General features: G+C 34.9%; 1 long non-coding RNA gene across 1 annotated transcript; it reads right to left on the bottom strand.

The window, feature by feature from the left end:
- Positions 1–534: 534 nt before the first annotated feature.
- LOC107518094 lies at positions 535–9238 on the bottom strand. The gene is made up of 4 exons (XR_001598738.2): positions 9127–9238; positions 7140–7227; positions 4740–4949; positions 535–1171 (listed from the first exon to the last, which is right to left on the bottom strand). It is a non-coding gene; the product is annotated as an uncharacterized LOC107518094 (long non-coding RNA).
- Between the last annotated feature and the right edge of the window lie 2497 nt (positions 9239–11735).

The following is an 11735-nucleotide window of genomic DNA, read 5'->3' as shown; positions in this document are numbered from 1 at the left end:
GTTTCTAATAGTACTTCCAAATAATGTGTTTGAAATTGAAAGGCAAACCTTGCTTGGACAACAGACATAGGAAGATAATTTTGAGGGAAAAAAAAAAAGATGCTGTTTTTCCTCATACTAATACAATATTGTAGCACTTAATTCTGATCCTGTGATGTACTCCACAAAAATTTGTTCATTAAACTGATTTGACCAATGAATGAATTGTTCACTGAGACTGATAAGCTCTATGGATCTTAGAATCACTATGTTTTCAATAGATCTTCAACTCCTTTGCCTCCTTAATACGTATTATGAGTTCTTACTTTCCTAACAGCCTCCTCTTCACATTCTTTTCAACTACGCTTGATTTTCTGTCCTCTCTGCCACCAGACCCAATTCTTCTCTCCTGTGACTTTATTATAGCACCATGAGAGATAGATGATAGCTATAAGGGGATGGAGAGAAACATAAATGTATAGGGATAGACATATGACAAAAAAACTTAGAAACAATATTGAAACATTCTCATTTTTCTATCTTTGGTAGAATTCGTACAGTATGGTCAGAGTTATCTTTTACAAAAAAATTTCCCCAAATATTCTATAATAGAATTGAGACTTAAATGACATTAAAGCACTTTCTTAGATGAGATCAAGATAAACCAACTAAAATATAATCATCCCACCCAGGGAGATAGTTTAAAATAGAGACTTACCTTTGGGGATGGCTGGCCTGGGAGAAGAATGAGGAAACTTGCTGAATACTGGTTAGTTCTGTATCCTGACCTGCGTGATGGTTACATGGGTGTATGGTGTCAGCTTCAATAGAGAGGTAAACTGAGACAAGCTTGAATTACCAGAAATTGAATTTACTTGGGAACAGCAGAGGAATTACAATTAAGGAAGTACATGCTGTAAAAAACTACATGCAAGTCTGTTGAGGGTTTAGGATGGGCTGTATTTATGGGCAAAGAGTGCAAAAAGGGAGAAGTCTCGTCAGAGTCCAAGCAATAAGTTCATTGTCTGGAGGATGGGGAGAGATTCTTGGTGGTTGTACATTGGTCAGGATTGAGTCTTGGTCTTTTGTTCATCAGGCATTTATAAGAAATCACTCAATTCTTAAATTCCATTCTTTTGAGGGTGCAGAGATTCTCCACTTCGTAACCTCCAGGTCCATTTTAAGTTGAAATCTTTTCACACACACACACACAAAAATATATATATATATATGTAAAGTCCATCAAGCTTTACATTTAAGATTAGGTACTTTACTATTAAAAAAAAAAAGCTATATTACATGAAAAATATAAACAGGAATATAATCAATGTAAAATGAGCTGTGAAACTGATACTCCCAGCAGATTAAAATGATCCTATGAAAAGTGATGATTAGGGTAGTAATGATTCCAATAAAGAGGAGAAGTATACACCCTAAATTGAGGAAAAACATCCTGAGCCCCATAATCTGGTAGAATTTCCTAAGCAATTTCTAAAATGGGGTAATAGTTCTGAGGGTCTCGATATCAGGGAGTAGAAAAGAGAGAGGCAGTCTACCAAGCTCTGCCTAGAGATTTTTTTTTTTTTAATTGCACACTCAAATTTTAGCCCCTCATTCTAAATTAATAAATTACCTTTTTGGTAGATATGCTTCTTTTAAGTCTGAATAGCATCATGAGCAGTTTTTCTGAGTCTGCTTACCACTTCATGAGGCAATCCTCAAAGATCTGGAGTAACTGGGCTAATGATAATTCCTGGATCTATAATGGCCCCACTAACCTGCAGGGGCCAGTGTCCTTTTGACTTCCCTGATGTAAATGCGAAAGGTAGAGATCCTATGGCTGAGGATCTGGGGAGAATGTGGGAGAATAGATGGAGTATGCCACATCTTTCTCTTACACAGAGAGAAAAAAAAAAAACTGATGTTAAAAATGTAACTCTCTAAATTCACATTTTTCCTTTGTGAAGTAATATTGCTACAGACACTAAGTATGTTTCAAAACATTTACAGTACAGCATTTGGTAGGTTGGTGTTGCCCATTAAAAGAAATATAGAGGAAAGCATCTGGAAATATGTGAAGATGGACTTCATTTTAATGTGCTTAAAATGCAATGGTTACCAGATGTCAGTTTTAAAGAATTTCTTAAAATAGTATCTTTTAAAGGACTATGAGTTCATTCAATATTTTCTTTTCTAGAATTTCCTCTGAATCAATTTTCTGTAGCTATTTTATTTATGTGATTAATGAGGAAATACATTTTAAGTGCATATCTGATGCCAAAAATAATACAAAATTTTCTAGAACAAAACAAAGTGAATCAAAACAAAATAAGAAGCCATTAATAGGAAATCTCAGGAAATAATTTAAAGTATGAATTTAAATTTACTCCAAATCCCAGTAGGTTCAGAACTAAACAGAAAGAAAGCTGAAAGTACCCAAGATTCTTTTGCATAAACATCACTATGTGATAATCTATGGAATTTGGTAAGATCAATGCAAAACTTTGTTCTCTCCTGCTGACATGTTCGCTTATTATCATGCACTCTTTTTATTAGCAATGACAATATTTAAGACCTCTTCTGTCTGTGCCTCATAAAATTGCCTCAATTTCATTTATTCTTCATTCATTTTGTTGGCCAGTACAAACCTGTAACTTTTTATTTTTTTTAGAAAATGTCAAGAGAAAAGCGTTCTAGTCATTATCTTCCTGGGAAATAGTATATGTATAGATGCTTCATACATATTTGCTGACTGGCTGGAAGGGAAATTTATTTCTGAATCTTATGCTGACATGCCCAGGAAACGGAAAACACTCATCCATACGTGGTCTAGGCAGTTATTTACATATATAGAAATGATGGAGATTTGAGAGAAAAATTCTCCCAAATTTCATAGTTTCTAGAGGAGCTAGTAAGCTATGATTGTGACAATGGTTACCTGTCATTTAAACAATCTTTGCTATTCTCTTTCAGGAAAAGTCATTCTGAAAAATATATGAGAAGCTAATAAAAACTGAGAAAAAAATAATTATCTAAATAATTGCATCTCGATTGTAAAATAGGAAAAGAAGTCATAAAATATTTTTTTCTGGCACATTGTAATAACTGCTAAATTGTAGTGATACAGATATCTTTAATATCATGCAATAGCAGGAAATTATATACAAGACAGGAAAATAGTGAAAAGAGCTCTTTGGTGCTGCCTTTAGTCACAGGAAAGCCAGAACTTAGGAAAATATTAAATAAAAGGGTCTGATCATTTTTAAGTATATTACAACTTTTGTTTCCTAAAATTCATCAACAATGTCAAGGGCAAATAGAAGCTAGTCTTGCACTGAGGTTTTCTTTATTTCTGGACTCTGGTTTGGTCATAGGGATCTCTCTCAGTTCCCTCTCTCATCAGCCTAGTGAATTGATTTAATTTTACAAGCATGATCAAACTGCAGTTGTGTGAGCCCCAGGACCATGCAATGGGAACTCAAAAAAGAAGTCAAAACAATGTAGGCCATAACCACAAGAAGCTTACAGACAAAGCAGAGAGTCCAGGTGGGACGTTGGAAATTTGCTTCTTATAATTTCTTGGTAATTGGGATTTGGTAGGTGTCTCCAAAATATTTGATGGGTACTCATTTTGAGGTGCTCAGCCATTTCTTGTCAAAGTGGAGGATAATTCTGTAGCAGTTATTTACAGAATCCTCCCACTGAAGTTACTAATAGAGAACTGTGTATAAGAAAGTTGGGATATCATAGCCTAACACTCAAAGTGACACCAATCTTGCCATTTTCAAAGCTTTTTCAACCACAATGTTTTTTTATGTGTTCAAATAGCCCCAAATTTTCTTCAGGGGGAAAAATATATATATATATATATATATATATATATATATATATATATATATATATATATATATATATATCAGAGGTCTTCAAAATGAATGTAATGTTTCAATTGGGCCTAAAGAAGTGCTGATTTTAAGACGTTAGGGACAGGTGAGTGTGTTACAGTTGTTCTTATTCAGAATTGAGTGCATTATCCTAGCTAGCAGGATATTTCAGCTGGGCTGTACCATATTTCCAAGATTAGAAAGAAAGCTGTTTCATCATACACAGGAATTTAACATTTGAAGACCATGCCAAATAAATACTGTGAAAATTTGTATAGGATTCTGGTTTGGGAACCAAAAAAAGTAATAAATACCTCAACTAAACAGAATAATGAGGCCTAACTTACTTTGCCAGTGGTTTCAGCAAATCTTTGTTACTCTGAACCAGGGTGTGGCCAGATAATCTTGCCAATGAAAAGTCAATATTTGACCAGTGTTTTGGCTCAATGCCCCAATATATTAGCATGACTCTCACTTCAGGGAAAGAGCGGGACAGAAGGAAGAGAGGCTGCTGCAAACAGTCCCTCCAGCTCCTTTTCTTTATCTACTCAGGCTTCACTCTATTTCACTCCTTAATTATCCATTTGACTCATCAACTATACGTGCTCTTTATTTCCTCTGGTTGTGTTTTCCAGTCATTGGTTTTCAAACAGGGGTACTGCTTAATATAGTAAAGAAACTAATCGCTTTAATGTAAAAACCTTAGCTGAAACTGGAAACTATCAACAGCAAAGGAAGAAAACTGATGAACCGAGTAATTACTCACATCCTGTTGTTAAAAGTTACACACAGCTCGTAGAAATGACAATGCCATATTAATACATATTAGGACATCATAGTGTGTCATGAGGGAATCAAAGTGCATGGTAAACTCACCTTTTCAGATGGGTGTGGACAGATGAGATGTAATATATGTCCCATCTCTCATTGGTTTTGATCAGAGTTGCCCATATTATTCATATGCAATATCTATGGTTTTTCCTGGGTGCTTATTTAACTGTTTTTTTTTTTTTTTTTTTTTTTTTTTTTTTTTATGTTTCCTGGGCTGAAGTAAAGTAGATTAAACATGAAGATAAGCTATCTTGCCTAGAGGAAAAAAAAACGGGGGTGATAACCATAAGAACCAGGTTCTTCTAGTTTTGACTTTGCAACCAACTAATTTGGGCAAGTTACAACCTCTCAGTATCTCATTTTATTCATCAGTCAAATGAGGATAATATTGCCTACCCTACCCACTCACCTCACAGAGTGATGATAAAAATCAAGACAGATAATAGGTATGAAAAAATTTTGAAGTAAAAAGTGCTGTGCAAATGCAAGTGATTATTATGGGGGGAAAAAAAAAGGCTGCTGTAGGCAACTCAGCTGGAAAAACTGTAGGCTGGTGGAGCTGCGAAGAGCCTGAGAAATCAAGTCCAACCCCCTAATTTTGCAGATGGGAAAACTTTGACCCAAAGAGTAGTGAAATGCACAGATAATTCCCATAATTTGAGATAATAATAATAATTAGAGGGCTTATTTTGGGCCAGACAGTGTGCTTTACATACATTATCTCATTTAATCTTCTTAATGTCTTCATTAGATAGGTGTGAGACTCAGGTAAGTATTCTCACAAGGTCATATAACTATCTAGTAACTGGTAGGGGCTGTGTGAGGGTAAGTGCAGAGTTTCTGTTGCCAAAGCCAATGTTCTTAACTACCTTGCTGTACTGTCTGACAGTTGTGAACCTTTTTTTCAGGGTGGCTAATAAACATTACAAAGAAACCTCTTTCTTCTCTCTGAAAGGAGCAACTCAGCCAATAGATGAAAAGCTAGCAGAACAACAAGTCCTTATGTAGTGGACTTCATGTATAAGACAAGGGGGTTAGCCATACATCTTGACCATCCTTCATGTTGGTATTCTAAAACTGCTACCTAAGTATCTGTAACAGATATGGTGGGCCACAAGCCACACTAGCTTGCTTGTTTACAATCTATAAGCCTTTTCACAGAAAACACATGCAATTTTAAGTCGGAAGCTTTCATTTAAACAAGCGTTTCCTATGCTTTACCATTCCTATCTAGTAACCAGCATCCTACACTGAATAGTTCTAACCTCAATAATTGATAAGGTATTGAAGACATAATGGAGTGTGATTTCATTTCAAATTCAATGTGTATGGAAATTTCTAGTTCTAATATTAGTTTGGATGGTTTTCAGAATGACTTTGGACAAGCAATGACTTCTGTGATTCCAGCTTTCCCCCCTTTTCAAAGGAGAGCGTCTATAGCAGTTACCTTATGCCTGGTGCTCCATCCTATGGTAGGTGTGTGGGAAGGGGACAGAGAGCTCGTTTCTAGACTTTCATATCATAGAGGAACTGTACTCAAGGAGCCATACCTAAGAGACTATACCTGTGAGGCTACATTGGGACCTGACTTAGAAGATAAGATTCTGGACTTTGAGTTGATAATGTGCTAGGATGAAACTTTTGAAGGCTTTGAGAAGGAATTGAATGCATTTTGCTCATGAAAGGGATATGAGTCACTAGGGACAAGGGAAGACAGTGGTAGCCAAACTCCATGTTTGTGCCCCAAATGATTTTCACTTCCAATTACTCATGGCCTTGTGTAGTTCACTTCTTCATTGAATAATACTGACCCCTAGAATAGCAGCTCACTGCGCCAAGGCAGACTGTAATTTTTGAGATTAGATTCTAAAAGTCATCACAGTTTCCATTTTGCTTTCTATGGGATCACTTGCTCTGGCCATGCCATAAAGACACTCAAACAACCCTATATAGAGGTTCGTGTGGGGAGGAAAAAAGACTTCCCATCACCAACCAGCATTAGTTTGCCAACCATGTAAGTGAGCCATCTTTCAAAAAGATACTCCAGGCCCAGTGAAACCTTCAGATGACTTTAGCTTCAGCCATCATTTTATTGCAACCTTATAAGAGACTCTGAGCCAGAACCATCTAGCCATGGCATTCCCGAATCCTAGATCCTATATGAGATACACATTATCATTGTTTTAAGATGCTAAATTTTGGGGGTGATGTGTTATGGAGAAATCGATACAAAAGAATATTGAAACATGCTTATCTCAGCCACGTAACTGACTTCAGAGATAATTTTTCAAGCATAATTTTAAGATTGAGGAAGCTAAAATGGCAGGTTGAAGTATTGATTTCGATGCTATGTGTATACTTATATGTTTGTGTGTGTGTCTCTCTCTCTATGTGCATCCCTGAAGTATTACAAATTATCGTGTATCTAGACTCCTTTAAGCTTACCTTCATTTTTTTCCTCACCAATTTTTCCTGAGGTGGGCTTGAGGATAAAGAGTTACTTAACTGCTAAAAACTCTCCAAACAATGAGACCTGTAAGAAATAGAAACGTACCTGTGAAAAGATTAAAAATAACTTCTGTGATCGAATTCCTTCAAGGGCTTCTTTTTACTATTACTTCTTTTTGCTATTTGTTCTTGAGGGAGTTGATTAAAGGAATCCCATCCTTGTTAACATTTTGAGGCAAAATTAAATGTAATAAGATAAAAAACAAAAACAAACAAAAAACTAGCCTGGGCTTTTTCTCAGTCCTTGACTCTTCTCCATCCCTCCAATCAGGAATTTTAAAAATTCCATTTTTTTTTTTTGTTTTTGTTTTCCTTTTAAAAAAGTCTTTATTGTCTCTGAAATCAAGGTTATAAAATTCTTTGGGGGAGGTTATTGACATTGATATGGCAGGATTCATTTTGTTTTGTTGTAAAAGATCGTCAAATTCATAAAATATGCCCAACACATTTCAGAGACTGTAAGGTCCCCAAATATATGAGGAAGAAAAAAACATGGTCTATGAAGCAAGACAGGAGGTTTTATGAGAATTTTTTAAACAACCAGAAATACTTAAAGGGGGATTTATGATTATTTTTCTCCCAGACATTTCCAAAAATTTCCCAGAGGTGTATTTTTTTTTTTAACTCTATGTCTAGTCTATTTCCCACATTAAAAAAAAAAAAAAAATCTCTGGGCTCTTTTTAAGCCCTAAACCTTTTAATTTACCACGCTAAAGATATACACAACCTAGATTGTCCTAATACCCCCAGATAAGAAAAGAATTAGTGTCCTAGAAGATTTGCACTGTGGTTCAACTCTGGCTTTGTTCTTTTTAAGGAATGGGCAAATGCTGCTCCCGCAGAGAAGAGAGAGTAGCTTTTCTGTTGTAGAAGAGTGAGTACAGAGAACAAATGTGGGTAGAAGTAGAGGCTATGATATTGTACAGAGTAAATGTCTAATTTTTCCTAAAATGCAAGCTGAATAAAGAAGACAATTTTACTTTGACACATATTACTTTATCACCAGTTAATAAATTTCTATCCAAACATAACAGACTTTATATAAAATATTATTTATTGATATAAATAAGAATTGGCTATTGAATCAGAATAATATATTGCTGTAATCCAATTGTATCTGATTCTCATCAAAGCCTAAACCTTTTTTGGTTTAATTTTGACCATCATGCACTATGGCATAGACATACACACACACACACACTTTTTTTTGAAGTATTTAACACATATATAAAGGGCATTAGCCCTAAGTGTACAGCTGGATCAATTGTATGTAAGATTTTACCCATGGAGCTACTTCCCAGAACAAGATAATGAGAAGCTCTCCCAGGCTCCTTCCTCGTCAATGAATGACCAGTCACTTTCACCCCAAGGTCATAACTATTCTTGCAACTATCACCAAAAATAAGTTTCAAATGACCACTTTTTAAAATAAGACAAATCTCAAACCTAACAAATAATAATTTATTTGTTATTTCATGGCTTATATGAACTGGAAGTGATTATATCATAAAGCGCATGAAGAAACATTTATTATAAAATCTTCTCCTTACCATTCTAAGGATATAAGGAGAACAATGGAGACTATTAAATAAAGTCCATTTCTGTCTACCAAGAGAAATGAGAATGCACATGTGTAATTTAAAAGAAAGTTCATCCTTGTACCATGGGTGATATTTGAACTTTGGAAGTAAGTATAATCATGTCGTTCAAAATTATGATGAATAAAAGTCAAAATAGAACTGCATTGCATAGTATCAACCTGTTATACATTTCTTTTTAACAACAAATCCAAAACCCAGACATGTAAACTTAAGAGAGAGAGAGAGAGAGAGCAAGCCAGAGAGACAAAGGCATTAATTTTTTTTTAAAAAATATAAACACCATTAAGATTTTGTTGTTGTTGTTTTGACATAACTTCACTTACCTTGACCTTCACACTTTGAGGTTGATTAATCCCATGGACTTTATGCCCAGATGTCCTTTAGCTGATACTTGCTTGGTTGAGAGAGCACTATCATTGCTGATGCAGGAAATCTATTTTGAATATTGCAGAAGAAAAATGCTCCAGATATATCCTTATCACGTTTTCAAAAAAGGTTCATTTTGTGTTATTCCTAGGAAAGGGGAAAGTAAAAAAAAAACGAAAAACAAAAAAAAACCTCGGTAAAAGCTTAGTGTTTCACCTAAGCCTTTGTAAATAGCCTGCAACTTAGAGACAGTGAATTAAGAATTCCATGTTGAATTAGAAATTAAAAATAGATGCAGTAGTGAGAAATTTATTTAAGGCTCTGCCTACACTGCAGTAAAAATCGAATTCGCGAAAATTAGGATGATTCTTGCTAGCATGCTGTTAACATCATTTCTCTGGCCAGAAAACAGAAAAATACAGGATCTTTTTTTGTTTTATTATTTTAAAAACATTAATTTTCTTACTGTTATAAACGATTCATATATTTACCTTTTAACATGTATTTATCCTTTTGTCTATTTTATAATGAATTTGGTTGAAAAGAGTATGAAGCAATAACATTTAAAATGCACGATAATTTATAGGGTATAATCTTATCTTATAGCAATGTATTTTAGCCCAATTTTCATTATCAGTTTTCCATATAGAGTTCTAAAGTGCAATTCCAGTGAAATCATTAATGAAGGCCTATTTAAATTATAATTCTATTGTCCAGAAAGAACATGGCTTGTCCTTTCTGTGTACACACATGCACGTGCGTGCGCACACACACACACACACACACACACACATCCCGCAGTTATAAACTTTGGAATATATTATCAAATAATAAAGGAAGCTGCTTCTATAAAAACATATAACCAAGAATTATATGTCTACCCTTCATAAATTAAAGCATAATAATGTTTTGCCAATAAATCTAGAAAACTATTCTTTTCTCAAATATATGTAGTTAATATCTCAGTATATTCTGGAGTAGAAAATTTCTTGACACCATTGAAATGTTTAAATAAACATGTTTATAATTTCTGTTCCCTAAACTTTCAGAAAGAATATTTTATTTTTTATTAGCTCCAAGACAGTAAGGGCAATCTCTTGACAATTAGTTCATTCACAGTGCAAAGTTTGTCTAAATTCCGAACCCTGACTTATAATCTTGCCATTTATGAATTTCATTGTACGGTTCTCTACCTCTCATCTCCAAAGCTGTGAAGCACTCATCATTCAATCATTATTATTTTTTCCCCTTTTCACACTGATTCTTCTCTCTGAAGTGGGCCATGTGAATGTTGTGGGCTTTCATTTTTCTATCTTCTACCTTGCACAGTTCAATTAATTCCACTTTAGCCAGTGTTTATTATGTACACAATATCCTTTTTAATTTCATTTCTTCTTCAGCTTTATGCCAACTCTCTCTCTTTTACCTCAGGAAAACCTTTTATGTTTTTTTTTTCTTTTTCTCTCCTGTCTCCCCTACTTATCGTAATCTCAAAGACAAAGATAATGTTAATCATAATAGATAAGCTCTAAACTTTTATAGTAGAAAGTCGAGAGTTTCGAAGTAAGATTAAATATAACATAGACCTATTTTCTTTGCCTTCTAAAGCTCTTGAAAGTATCCAGAAGTTCCCAACAGACATTCTGCAAATCTTCACCTAACTCTAAATCTTTTAATAAAACCAGATTTCATTCAAATACCAGCATCAAGACTGAGGATCAATAAGAAATCATATTAAATGGTATTGCTTTTTTGTTTTATTTCATTATTATCATAGAAATAGCACTTTATTTTTCATTATAAGTTAAACAACTTCAACATATGGTTTAAATAGGCATTTGTGGGCTGTATTACTTATTCATTCCTAATCTTTTATCTGGAAGTGTAAAATAGCATCCGGCCTAGCTCTTCTTCCTGCCTCTCTCTTTGTCTTTCCTGCTATCTGTTTTTCACTCAGCAGTCAGCAATTATTTTTAAGTGTCACCTGTCGATATAAGAAATATCCAAACCTGTAGAGACTTTTCGTAAGTTTATTTGAGCCAAACTGATGACATGTGTCAGGGAGCAAGATCTCAAATGCTCTGGAGAATAACAGTTTTACAGTTTCCTTTTTGCATTAAAGAGGGAACTAAAGAAGATTACATGAAGGTAGGAGAAAGCAAGGCAGGCATTGGATTACAGGATAGTTAAGATTATGTGCTCTCTTGCCGCTGATACATTTGAGAAGGAGGGATTGGAAAAGGGACATTTCAAAAGTGTGTTAACCTAGGTGCATGAAGATAACAGACAGGGATGGCTTAAGGAAAAGATAAGCCTTTTACTAAAGAAGTCATATGCCCAGGGCTGCGGTGGGTGGGTGGGGGATGAGAGTGGCGATGGTGGGTGGGGGGGGGGGGGTGACTTCTCACCATAACCTGCCCAGTTAAGAATTTATGGTCAGATCGCCCTGTGAGGTTACTTTTCATAGAACCTCTTTTTCTTCCACACACCAGAACTTCTCACTCCCATGGCCTCAACACTCCAAATCTACAGACCTCATGAAATTTATGGCCCACGAGATGCTAAA

The sequence above is a fragment of the Rousettus aegyptiacus genome, unplaced genomic scaffold (assembly GCF_014176215.1).
Source record: "Rousettus aegyptiacus isolate mRouAeg1 unplaced genomic scaffold, mRouAeg1.p scaffold_m13_p_4, whole genome shotgun sequence".
In the NCBI taxonomy this organism is placed as follows: domain Eukaryota; kingdom Metazoa; phylum Chordata; class Mammalia; order Chiroptera; family Pteropodidae; genus Rousettus; species Rousettus aegyptiacus.
This window is presented reverse-complemented; position numbering and strand designations above follow the sequence as displayed.